The 12,777-nt window shown below is 54.4% G+C and overlaps 1 protein-coding gene across 3 annotated transcripts in view; it reads left to right on the top strand.

Annotated features, from left to right (window-relative positions):
• The first annotated feature begins 1,259 nt into the window (after positions 1-1,259).
• The window catches only part of TSPAN9 (tetraspanin 9), a 188,643-nt gene continuing 177,125 nt past the window's right edge, over positions 1,260-12,777 (top strand). Inside the window, exons 1-2 of one of the 3 annotated variants that reach the window (XM_059184526.1) lie at positions 1,260-1,356; positions 6,108-6,174. The gene's annotated coding sequence lies outside the window, so the exon portion shown is untranslated. Of the gene's footprint in view, positions 1,357-6,107; positions 6,175-12,777 lie in introns of those variants that run through there. The other 2 variants (XM_059184527.1, XM_059184528.1) reach the window with 2 other exon arrangements.

Genomic DNA, 12,777 nt, shown 5'->3' on the forward strand with positions numbered 1-12,777 from the left:
CGAGCTCCAAAGCCCCTTTGTCACTTGCACAGCAGACTGCCTCTCTTTATTTTTACAGGAGCACCTGCTCCAGTGCAGGTTCTCTAGCAAGTCCCTTTCCCTCCCTGGATCTCAGTTTCCTCTTCTGGAAGCTGGGCAGAGCTAGCAATCCTGTGCTGAAGGGCTGCTCGGTGACTGGAGACATTGGGGTCCGTGGGGGTTAGTGTAGGAAGACTCTGGGTGGGGGGCCGTGAACAACGCTTTGAAGGAAGGTAAAGGGGAGTCAGAAGGAGGTGGATTATTTGGTTATGTAATGAACACTAGCAGGGCTGTAAGTGCATAAAGGGGAGGGGGCCCAGGAGATGAGTAGGAGCTGCCAGTCCAATTAGGAGAGGCCAAGGGGAACCTGGTGATTACAGTCAGGTTTAAAAACTCTGACCCAACTCATACTCAGCCCACCACCGTGCACGTGGGCAGTACTGCTTCCGCCTGACGAAAATAATGCTGAGAAGCGACGGCTGTTCAGCCTCACTTCGGAAAAGGGTCGAGGCCTCTGGCTTCCACAATCCAGGCTTCGTAAGGCCTATCGGCCGCGCTGGGCCAGAGCTGCCTCCTGCAGTTTTCCCTGCTTCAACCCAGCTCCTCCGCCGCACGATGCCCTTTACCCGCACTTGGAGGCCTTTCGCTCTTGGGGAGACAGATAGCCGCTCCTCCTCTAGGGTATCTCCGGACAGGGTCACTACACACCCGCGTCGTCAACATCTCAACCGGTCCGCCCCGAATACCCGGGACGGATTTCTCAGGCGTGGGGGAGGGGCGGGAGGCCAGCCTGCGCGGCTCGCGGGGTACAGCCGCGACCCAGGCCGCGACCGCCCTCGGGGCGGGGCGAGGGCGCGGACTCCCGGGCTCCGACCGCTCCCTTCCCACGACCGCTCGCGGCGGCGGCCCGGGCCGGCGGGGGGCAGCGGACCAGCGTCGCGCGGGCGGTTCGGCGGAGCGGCCGGTCTGGACCCCGCGGCGGGAGGGGAGGAAGACTTCCGGAAGGAAGCCCAGAGGGCGGCCACTCCTGGCTCGGGACGCCGGTGCCTAGCGCAGCCGTGGGCTCCCTGCGGGCTCCCTCCGGCCCGCACAGAGCGTGGCGACTCCCGGGACCGGCTCCGGCTCCCTCCCTGGGCTCCGATCCCTCCCCCTGCGGTCGAGCTGCCGCCCCCTCGGCCCCGCCCCGCCCCACGGCCAGCCCCGCCCCGCGGCCTCGCCATTCCCGGGCAGGCCCCGCCCCCCGCCGCGAGCCCCCCCCCCCGGCCCCGCCCCCCGTTTCCGCTGGCGGCGGCGGTGCGGGAGAGGGAGCGAGCCGGGACCCCACGTTCCCCTAGCGAGGTGAGTGCGGCCCGGGGCGGGCTGGCGGCGGGCCGGGGACCCGGGAGCGCGAGACCTTGTAGAGCTCCGGCGGGCTGTGGGCGGGCCGGGCTAACCCGCGCCCGGGTCCCCATCGTGGGGAGCGGCTCGGGGGCGCCCCGGGGAGGGGTGACGGGAGGGCGGCAGTGGGCGAGCCGAGAGTAAGGGATGGGGTAGGCGCCGTGTGAGGACGCGGGAAGCGGCTGGGGAAGGGGTGTGTGTGGTCGGGGGGCCCCGTAATAGAGCGAAGAGGGCTCTGCTGGGGGAGAGGTTGGAGGAAGACCCTTTGAGAGAGGGGCTGCGGGAGAGACAGTGGAATCCCGAGTGAAGGGATGGGAGGGCTGTAGGATGCAGCAGAAAGGGAGAGCCCCAGAGCTGTCAAGGCTTTCTGACTGTGTGGCCCAGTGGACCGGCTTGGGGTAGTCCCTAGAGCGCCCCCAGGGAAGGCGGGGGCTCGGGCAGCGCTGGGATGCTGCCTGTGCCTCCCCCCCCCCCCCCCCCCGCCCCACTCCTTGGGCCACCGCTGGCAGATCGGCAGTCACAGTGACAGGGCTTTGGCACAGCCCGAGTTCCAAGATGTAGTCCATCTGTGCGTCCAAGTTTGGGACTTTAAAAAACTTTCTTGTGGTTACGAGAAAAAAAAAAAAAAGTCCAAACAAGAAACTGGCTTGTTATGTGAGCAGAATTTGTACTTATGTATCTCGGAATTGGAATCTTCGATTGTTCTCTTTTTGAAAAAGAAGATATTGACCTCTTCCCTGACTCCTCCCCAAATGCCTGTACTGTCTGGGCCAACCTGCAGCATTGGAATAATATGGGGTCGCCTGGGTTGTGTCAGCCTTTCCTCCCCATCCCAAAAATGAGGATAAGAGGGCAGCAGCTCACTTCCCTTTGGTTCAGAGGAGCAGACTCATTATATGAGGGTGTCCTTCTGACCTGTAGCTGTCCCCTTCTCTGAGGTGATTCAGGTATTTCCTCCTCCAGGAAGCTTTCCTGGACTAGTGGAGAAAACTAAGGACTCATGCTCTGATCCCTGTATACCCGCCAGCTTTCCTCTCTCTACTAAAAATAGCCACAGAGAATGTTTTCTATGTATGTTCTGCTAAAAAGATGTGCAGTCAGCTTGTCACCGTAAGTAATGGGGAGGGGAGGCGAGGTATTATGTATAATTTCAAACAATGGACTGGACAAATCATTTATATTTAGCTAAGGAATGTAGCCAGGGAGGCAGACATTCACGGGGCTTCCTATCTTCCACCTGGTCCTGGCAGGGCTGATGCAGCTGGGCTTTGGGTTGGGGGTGAGGGGGGAGAACAGGACTGGGGTGGATGAAACTGGAGGGTAAATCAGCTCTGCACTTACTCATTGAAGACCTGCTGTGGGCAGGGTCCCCGAACAGCTGAAAATAGACCAGAATGGAATGGGATTTTTTTTCCTTTTGGTTTGACTAAATCAGATTTTAATCTTTAAATCTATGAACAGATATTTAGCATTGCTAACGATGACCAGTGTTTATAAAGTAATTTGTAGTTGGCCAAGTGCTTTCCCTGCACATTAGCTGTATATAATTTTATTTGAGGCACAAATAAATATATATTTATTTGTGTATAATTTTATTTGCCTTCTTACAGATTGGGAAAATGAAGCTCAGAGAGGGTTAATGACTTCTGTGAGGTTACAGAACTGATTAGGTGGAAGAAGCAGAACTTGAACCCGTGGCTTCTGACTCCCCCCAACCCCCTCACCCCTGCCATGTGTTTTGCGTTATGCTATGCTGTCTCTGCCATTCTTCCCCATTGAGTTTGTGGAGTGCTGGGCTCTGGCCTTAGCTCTAATACCATCTGTTTGTGCAGCCCTGGGCATGTTACCTCCCCTTTTCAGCTCTGTGTTTTGGAGGGTTACTGGATTAAAACGTTTCTAGAGTCTCTTCCTGTATTAGATAATTGACCAAAAAAAAAATGCTAATGGCAGCCAATCAGTCAAGTAATAAGTGCTCCCTATTTAAAAATTTTTAAACTGTGGTATAAAAACATAACAAAATGTACCATCTTAGCCGTTTTAAAATGTAGAGTTCAGTCATAGTAAGTATACTCATGTTGTGCGGAAGATCTCCAGAACTTTTTCATCCTGCAGGACTGAAACCGAAGGCCCATTAAACAGTAGCGCTCCACTTCTTCCCCCCCACCAAACCACAGTTCTCCTTAGTGTGCTTTATTATTCTCCTACTGTGTGCTCAGTACATGTTGGCCTTGAGGAATTAATAAGGCCGGTTGTGGAGAAGCAGCCCAGCTCAAATGGGAGGAGGGCCTTGGGCCTGTGGTAGCTAGCTGGAGAACGGCCCTTATCCCAGCCTCTTGTGTCTGTAATTCCAGTCCCTACTGCATTGTTAAGTGAGTGAGTGAGTGGGTGAGGCCTTGGGCAAGTGCCTCACCTCTTGCAGCTTTAGCTTCCTGCCTGCGAAAGGAAGATAACAATACCAAGCTCTCAGGGCTGTTAGAAGGAGCAATGAGATAGCTTCGGGCCTCACACACAGCAGGTGTGCAGTAAATAGTGGTTGTTATTTATAACCTAGCTGAGGAGACTAATAAGCTCAGAGCAAGAGAGGACAAGACTTCTTTTCTTCTACCATTAAAGCCCAGGCCTCTTGTGATTGTCATCCTCACTGATTAAGAGGGAACGGATCAAATCCAGGTACCCTAGCCTGGCCCTCAGCATCCTTCCTATCCATTCCCAGCCTTCCTGTCTAGCCTTATCTCCCGGCCTTCTCCCCCAGGGACCCTCGGTTCCAGCCAAACTCATCTCCCAAGCATGCTTTGCTCATTCCTTCTTTGTCCCTGAGTTCACACTGTTCTGGTTTTCTGGAGTGCTCTTCCCCACCCCAACCTCCCCCTCTTTCAAGACCCTACTCATGTTTGAGTTCGTTCCTGGAGCCTTCCCGGGCCACCCATCCCCAAAGCACCTCTTTTGCGTTCGAACTCCTCTGGCATTTTCTGTCTCTATCTCTCCTGGCTTTTACACACTGCCCGGGGTGATTCTTTAGTGAATTCCACAAGCACCGAATGTGTGTGTCATAGTACAAGAGTCCGGGCTAAATTCCCATGATGCAAAAATGAAAAAACGTAAAGGCCCTTGTGTTCATGGGGTGTATAATGCAGGAAAGGGTTAAGAAAGGCCTTCAAAAAGTGGCAATTCAAGGTATAAGGTGTGTGGCCTACGGTATTGTGGGGGTTCAGACAGGGGAATTGGTCACCCCAATCCTGGAGCAGCACCCCACGCAGCAGGTGGTGTTTGATGTGAACTTGGAAGAGTGGCTTGCAGTTCAGCAGAAGGAAGAAGGATCAGCGTGCAGAGAGGTGCTGAGAGCGTGGGCTGATGAGTGGGTTGTGTGAAGGGAAGCAGAGGAGAAAAGCCTGGACAGGTAGACAGTGGGCCTATTGTGGTGGCCGCACATGCGCAGCCCAGGAATTCCATCCGTCCATCCATCCATTCACCCATCCTTCCGTCCACGTGAAGTCGAGTGCCCACCATGTGCAGGCGCTGAGCTGCTGCTGGGGAGACAGCAGTCAACACTGGGAGGCCCGGGAACTCTGTGGGTTCTGGCATAGGGGCTGCAGAAGAAGGGCTAGGGCTAAGGAGGGAGGGTCTGGGGTCTGGGAAGGGGGAAAATCATGGAGGGGAGAGCACTGGACAGCTGTGAGGAATGGCAAGGAGAGGACCTGGACCAGGATTGTTTTGAAGGCAGAGCTGAGGACTTACCTGGATGGGCCTGGTGAGGAAACAAGGAAGGGGGGTTGGACTGAAGCTGATTCTAAGCTGGCTGACTGTCGGTGGGCAGCGCCATTTGCTGTTCGCAGTGCTTACAATCCTTTCTCCAAGTAGATTGGAAGCCCCTTCTGGATGTGGATTGCAGCTCCCTGTGTGTTCTTCCTGGCCCAGTGCTCACTGCTGAGTGGCACAGAGTGGGCACAGTGTGGACCTCTGAAATGGTCCTCAGGAAATGAATCCTGCACCTTCTACAATGCCAGATTTGCATCCATGGCAATATTTACTTGTACACGGGCCTTTTTCCAGAGTCACGTTCTGCAGAGAGCCTAATGTCTCCTGTATATATTTTTATTGCCCGAGTTAACTACCCTTCCAACCTCGCTCTGGTTTTCTCTCTCCCTTGATGGCCATTTTCTGCCGCAATGTTATAGCTCCACGAGATAACCGTGGATGTGGTGGAGGTGGAAAGAACGACATGGCCTGTTTCTTTCCATCAGCCCCTCACGTAGGGTACATGAGTCAGAGTCCCGTCTCAGTAAAGTTATATCGTTGTACAGATCTTGAAACTTCAGATCATTTGTCAGGGGTCAGAATTACAGATGTTAAACCCTCAATGCCAAGGGTCTACCCAGGGCTGGCATGGATAGGTTTGATGTGGATAGGTTTAACGTAGATACAGTACCTCTGTAACTGCCCGTAGCAGACATCACTAATCGATCACACCATCATAACTGGGGAGCTGGGGCTCGGGTTCTGCGCGAGATGCTTCAGGCACCCACTATTAGCGGGGTGGCATTGGCACCGCAGCTGAAACCAGTTTCAGGCGGCTTCTGTGTCTGTTGATTGAATAGATTCTCAGTAGGAGGCTGCTTCCCCAAAGGGTGGCCGTTGTTGGACACAATTCACCGTGGAGTGGCTTCCCAGCAGAGTGATGACTTAAATTTTTTTTTTTTTTAACCTTCCTGCAGGAATATCCTGGGATCTTCTCTTATCTGTCAGCAGCCAAGGGATTTTGCAGGGAATTCAAAGGAACAGGTCAGTCTGGGCTGGTCATGTGGTCTCTGAAAGTGTGTGTTAGAAACCGTCTCAAGTCTCCTGTGCCCTTAACTGTGGATTGGGGAGGGAGGGCAGAATGGGACGCTGATATTTTCTAGATGTCTCTCTGTCGTTGCTCTTGACTTTGAATTGATAAGCTCCTTCAATGGGGCTTTGGGGGCTAGGGAGACAGTTATCCCCCTCCCCACTATTTCTAACTGCCAGTTGGGGTAGTACTCTCAACTTCTTTCCTAGCCACCCTGATTATAGGGAGGAGACCTAGGGAAATAGGAGAGGCCTATAACTTCCTGCTTCCTGTCTCCTCCCAGCAAGCTTGGGGGCCAGGATGGAGGACCTCCCGCTAGCTGGCCAGAAAAGAATCTAGGGGAATCTGGCCAATCCTACCTATTTCTGTCCCTTCATACTGGCCGGGGCAGCCAGGCCCTGGCCCTCTGGTTGCCGCCCCCCCCCCCCCCTCCGCTGGCCCTCCCTAGGATCCTAATCTCTGCTGTAGAGGCTCCTGGGGTCTTGCTGATAGCTTCTTTTGTTCTCAGCACTTGCGCATCAAGGCCCCCCCCCCCCCCCATCCCCACTGGAGCTAGGCGGGAGCTGTTTGGCAGGTAGGCAGCCCTGGTGGATGGGGCTGATTCAGGTTCCCTGGGGTTGCTGCTTACAGACCTGGACCTTTTTGTGTTTTAATTTATGTGTGTTTTATCCGGTGGCTCCCTCCTGCTGGGTGATTTGTAAACCTCTCACCTTCCAAGAATTCAGCAGTGTGGGGGTGGGGAGGGGGGCGGAGGGTGGAAGGGTGGTGCTGGCAGACTGCTCACCTTGCCAGAAGATTCCTTTCTCCACGAGTTCCGGGGGAGGTGCTATGCTGGCCCCCAGTGGCCGGACCTCTTCTTGTCCTGCCATACTTTGCATATCATACTTAGGATGCCAGCGCTCACAGTTGTCACCATCATCAGGGAGCCTCCGTTTCAGACTCTTTATGTCTACAATGAATGTAACCGAAGTCCTATCACATCTTACTTTAAACCTCTCTGATTTCACCCAGATCCTGTGAGGTAGCCCTCGTTTGCCCCCACATTACAGTTGCTGCAGCGGGTCGGGGCAGGGCCAAGACCACATCTGGAGTGGGAGGTGGGGCAGGGATTCCAGGCCGAGCAGCCTGACTCTGCAGCCCCTGCCCTTCCCACTGCAGACCTGCCCCTCCCGGTGGCTCCTGAGAATTGCGTCCGGGTCGTCCTTTGGCCTGCTGCGCGCAGGAATGCCAGAGCTCCCATTTTAAGTCTTCCCCCCTCCTCCCAGGGGCCGGGATGGGGTGTCTGCTTTCACGTCGCAGCTCTGGGATTTGGAGCACCGCCTGCGGATGGACAGCGGCGCAGGCCCGCCGGGCCCAGCAGCCTGAGCTGTAGAAGTCTGGTGGGGAGCAGGCGGCAGGGAGGGGAAAGGCTGGAGGACTCAGCATCTCCTGGCCGCCCGCAGGACCGCCTGGCCACACACGGGACCGCCTGGCCTGTCGTGGAGACTCTATGGGGCCTGCTCTTGGCGGTGTGGTCCTGCCAGGGCGAACATGGGGGTGACAGACAGGCCCTGACATCACCAGTCGTTTCTGGCCAGAAGACCGTGGGGAAACCTGAGGGAGGGACCCTCCAGACAGGAAGTTTATTTTCTCCTATGGTCTTGGCCTCCCGGGGCTTTGGTGTTGTCATTTCTTCTCATAGTGCTCTTGAGCCTCTGGGATGATGGCCAGCTCCTGGGATGGGGGGTTTCTCATGTGGCTCCGGCCTCTGCCTCTGATGGGCTTTGGACCTTTGGCAAATGAGTTGCTTTCTTCAGGCTGGTTTCCTCACCTGCAGAATGGGGGCCCGGACGGTTCCTTTAGCTCTGACGAAGGTGGCCTCTGAGTGGGATGAGGGGGTTTTGGCTGCCAGTCCCAGGGTTTCCCAAATACGTCCTCCTCTCACCAGGGCCCTCTCTGCCTGGAGCCTAGAGGTGGATGGAAGAGGAAAGAGTGAAGTTAATGGTTAAACCGGAGGCCCTGATTTCTGAGGGAAGTCGGACTGGGGGCGGAGGTTGTTTGCAGAGATGGTCTGTCAGGTTGGTGGTAGGGTTCTGTGGCCTGAGTTCCGTCCCATGCTGTGGCTCTGCTGCCGCTTTCATTTTGACTGCCTCCTACCCCTGCCTGATGCCTTTAGGAGCTAGAAAGTTCCACTGCTGCCCTCCAGCCAGATGAGTCAATAATTTCGACTTCAAGTAAAGCCCCAGCATCATGAAACGAGAGTATCTGCCTGGGTGTAGTCCAGCTTCCAAACCCTTTCCCTCCTCTCAAACCAACAGCTCAACCTGAGCTGGTTGAGGCCGTCCTGAACGGGACGCAGCTAGAAGGAGCGTCACTGTGCGCATGCTTTAGTTTATACTCTCAGAAGGGAAATGTGGATTGTTTCCTGACTATTCATTGTTTAATACTATCTTTGCTTTTGAGTTTACCACATCCCTTCTCCCCTTGTTTTCCTTCTCACTCCCCACACAGTGGCTGGAAATGAATTGTACATCGAATACTCATTTACTTTTTGAGAGTCTTGTGACCCTTTTTGTGTTCCGTGGTCAGTGTTCGTTCAAATATCTGACCTTGTGATGGGGATGGGAAAGGAAAGGATGTGGATGGATGGCTGTCCAGGGGGTCTGAAGAGTCAGACGGCTCAGCAGACCCCCTGGGAATGCCCCCTGCCCCCGATTTTTGGGGGAGGCTTGACTCTCCCTGCAGGAAGGCTGAGGGTCCTGTAAACCTGGCACAGGATCTGGGTGAGTCTTGGCCTTGGCCTCAGCAGCATAGGTCACTGCTAACCCTTACAGTTCCTTTGTGCACATTTGAAAAACTGCCCTTTCTCAGGTTAAAAAGAAAAATTAAAATGAATAAATGATTGTAAAACCTGAACAATGTCCAGCTGTGCCGGGGAAGTCTCCTGGAGCCCCTGTGGGCAGTATAGCCCAGGCTGTCTGCACCGGGATACGCGCACCACCTGCCACCCCATGGGGGCACACGTGGCCCACGGTGGCACAGTCTCCAACCACTCCCAGGGAAGGCTATGGTCCGGCTCTGAGTGGGGGTAAGGGCCTGGGGCTGGGGCTGGGGAGGGGCCTTTGAGAACAATGGCAAGGGGGAGGGAATGATGGCGGGGAGAGGGGGCTTCTCTGAGCAAGGCTGGAACAAGGTGCGGCCAGGCATATGTGTCTGCGTGTGTGGGGGTTAGTCTGTATGTGTTTGCCCCAACGTGTGTGTGGCTGGGTGTGACTGTGTGGGTTTGTGTGGGAAGGAGTTCTCCTGCACGGTTCTGGGACTTGGGTGAGAGGCCCATCTGAGCCCTTTCAGTCCATCATTACATACCTGTGATGTGAATGCCTCATCCTTAGAGGGTGACCGCAGACTCGAACACAGCACCCGGCAGCCATTCCTGAGCACTCTCACCTGGCCACCTGCCGCAGGGTGGAAACAGGCTGAGGGGCCTGCCACTCTCCGACAAGCCCCGGAGTGGGGGGTGGCACCTGGGACAGAGGGAGCAGATTCTGCCCGAGCAGGTCCCCAGCCCCCATTTGGGCTGCACCCTAGAAAAGGGCTCAGAGGGGCAGGGTGACTGGCTGGGTTTGAATGGAATGACATGTTGTGTTTTAGAGAAAGCGTGGTAGAGGTCTGGGCTTGCAATTTTCCACTTGTCTTAATCCTGAGAGATTCTAAACGGCTTTGTTTAAAAAACTGGACGTGTACATTGCAGCTGCCTAAGGGAGGAAGCGCTGTTGGGCCCCCCAGGAAGGCAATTAGGTTTGAAGCCAGAGTTTGGATCTGAATGCCGCCTGTGGGACCTGGAGGTTGGGGATGGAGAGCCCTAGAGCAGCCCCGAAGGCATGAGTCACTCTGAATTAGCAGCCATTGCAAATTGTCTCCCACTTGCTGCTGGAGGTGGGCAGGTGGGGAGGAAGCTTCAGTTCGGGCCATCACCCGCCATCCCCCGCCATCCACGCTATGGGCACGGAGAAAGAAATGGGTTGGAACTCTCTGTCTGGGCTCTTCCCTTCTCCAGAGAAGCCAGAGAAGCTGGAGATGGTGGTGGTCAGCCAGCCTGTGTCTGTGAAGGCCCCCTTCAAGAGACCGTCGGTACCTGTAGTGCAGAGAGAATAGTATGGTACGCCATCCCATGTGGGGCAGGACTGGCTAGAACTTTCTCCAAGGACCCAAAGAGGAACCTGGGGGAGATCAGCCTGGGCCTCAAGGGAGGGGTGGGATTTTGAGAAGCAAAGGAAGGGGTTCTTTGAGCGTTTGCAGTAGTGGAGGTCTGGGTCGAAATGGGTGTGACCTGGAGATGAGCGCAGGGAAGAGGGAGGGACACAGCTGGCAAGAGAGGGGGCTCCACACGGGGGGTACCTCGAATGCCACCCAGAGGAGAATTATATTCTAGGAGGCTAGCACTAGCGAGCCAGTGTTGGTCCCTGAATGGAGGAGTGACAGGCTGAAGGGGATGTTTTAGGAAAAATCAGCTTGTAGCAGAATTCAGGGTGAATTTTTTTTTTTTTTTTTTACATACTCTTCTTTGTTGTTGTTTCAAAAATAACTACAAATTCATTATAATAGTTGTACATTACATAAATTGTATAAAAGGAAAATCTCCTATAATCCTGCCCTTCAGAGATAGTCACTGTTAATACTTGGGTTTTTATTCTTTCCAGGTATTTTTATAAGTGACTGGCACCCAGCTGTCCACCTATTAACTTAACAATTCCCATAAATAGAATTGTGTTACACTGACTGGCAACTTCTTTAGCCGTCTTTCCACATCAGTGCATAGAGAATGACCTCATTCTTGGGAAGAGCTGCGTGGACTTGCTGGATGAGTGTTGTATTGATTGCTGATCGCTGCAGAACAAACCATCCCCAAATGTAGCAGATGAACACAGGAAACATTTTGTTTGCTCATGGTTCTGTGGCCTCACCATTCTGGCTCGGCTCAGCTGGTCTCATTACCTAAGCTTGGTAATGCGGCGGCAGTCACCTGGGGCTCTGCGGGGCCCGGACAGGCTGGGAGCCTCTGCACCTGTCTGGTGATTGGTGCTGTAGCTCACCTGGGTCTGTCTTCGCCCGTCAAGGAACTTGGTCTTTCAGGTGCAAACAGGATCTCCAGGATGTCTTGGGATCTAGGCTCTGAGGTCTAACATCCATCAGGTGCCTGGTCAAAGTGGGTCATAGGACCGACTGGTTGGAACCCCGGGGCTGGGGAAAAGACTCCACCTTGTGAAGATCCGTGTGTTCAGGGCTGGGAGGACAGGGATGTGCAGTCCCGTCATGTCCCCGCAAGGAGGAGAATTAGACTACTTGGGAATAGACCCCACTGGGCTTTGGAATACAGCACAGTCCCCTGCCCTTCCCAGGCACCCCCCCCACCCGCCTTTACCATATGGGTCAACCTGGGAACCTGGCAGGGACAGGGCGCTTGATCTTGTTGGTTGAGAGGTGTTGTTGGAGGTTGTGTGGGGCTTGTGCTGGCAGGGGCTTGGCGTCAACCTAGGATCTGGGCTCTGGAGCAGACAGCTTCTCGAGCTAGAGCTACCAGAGCTGTAGAAGGAGGGCTGGAAGTTCTGGAAGCTGCCAAGAGCTCGGCTGCTTAGTACCCCTTGCTGATTTTCATGGCGTCTGAAGAATGAGAGTCCCTGAGTGACAGCTCTTTAAGAAGCCAGCTGGCCACTCCAGATCTGAGCCTCGGCTGGGAATTCATTTATGTATCCGCCAGCAATACTACAGCTACAGTGCACCAGACTTTCTCCACATCCTCTCGTAACCACAGATGGGAAGGAAGAAGACCCGGGCCTGTGTAGTTCACAGGCCTTCCTTCTGAGACAGCGTGATGGACTTGACATTTGGACTTCCCACAGTGTATTTGTTTTGAAGGTTTTCTTATCACCTGCCATGGTAGCGCTTCTCTCCTGTAAAATGTCACAAGTGGCCGGGAGGCAGAAGGAAACAAGGGAAGAAGCAGCTCCAGGTTCTCAGTGAACCCCCCGTTCTAGCTTAGATGATTCCATAGCAGGGCTGCTGGTGAAGTGCTGGTCAGCACTGATCATTCATCAAACTTACCTCTCCCCAGAGACTATAGAGGGGACTCGATGAAATATACTTTCCTAGCACAACAATGTTCTTTAGCCTGTCATCTGCCTCATGGTTTGTGCATTCATCAAATGAGAACAAAGGTGGAGTGGGGTTTCACATTTGAAAACCCCTTGGTGTTTTATTTTCTCCCCGCTGCCTCTCAGCGTCTCTTGGAAAAGAAATGTTTTGAGACTTAAAGATTCTCTGTGAAAGTGTAGTCCACACTGTGCAGCTCAGTCTCTGGGTCATTCTTCTTCCTCCTGCTCCACTGTGCTGTGGGGACACTGACCCAGCTCGGCGAGAGAAGCAGGTGAGGAGTGTGGGGAAGGGTAAGCGGCTACACCAGGCTCGGAGCTACCTGGATGCGTTGGGGGACCCGGTATCCCAGCACTGGGCTACTGTTGGGGGGTTAATGATGTCTGATCAGCTCACAGGGCGGACTGCACACCAGTGTTTAGGGTTGA

This window comes from Mustela lutreola, chromosome 8, assembly GCF_030435805.1.
Source record: "Mustela lutreola isolate mMusLut2 chromosome 8, mMusLut2.pri, whole genome shotgun sequence".
Taxonomy (NCBI): domain Eukaryota; kingdom Metazoa; phylum Chordata; class Mammalia; order Carnivora; family Mustelidae; genus Mustela; species Mustela lutreola.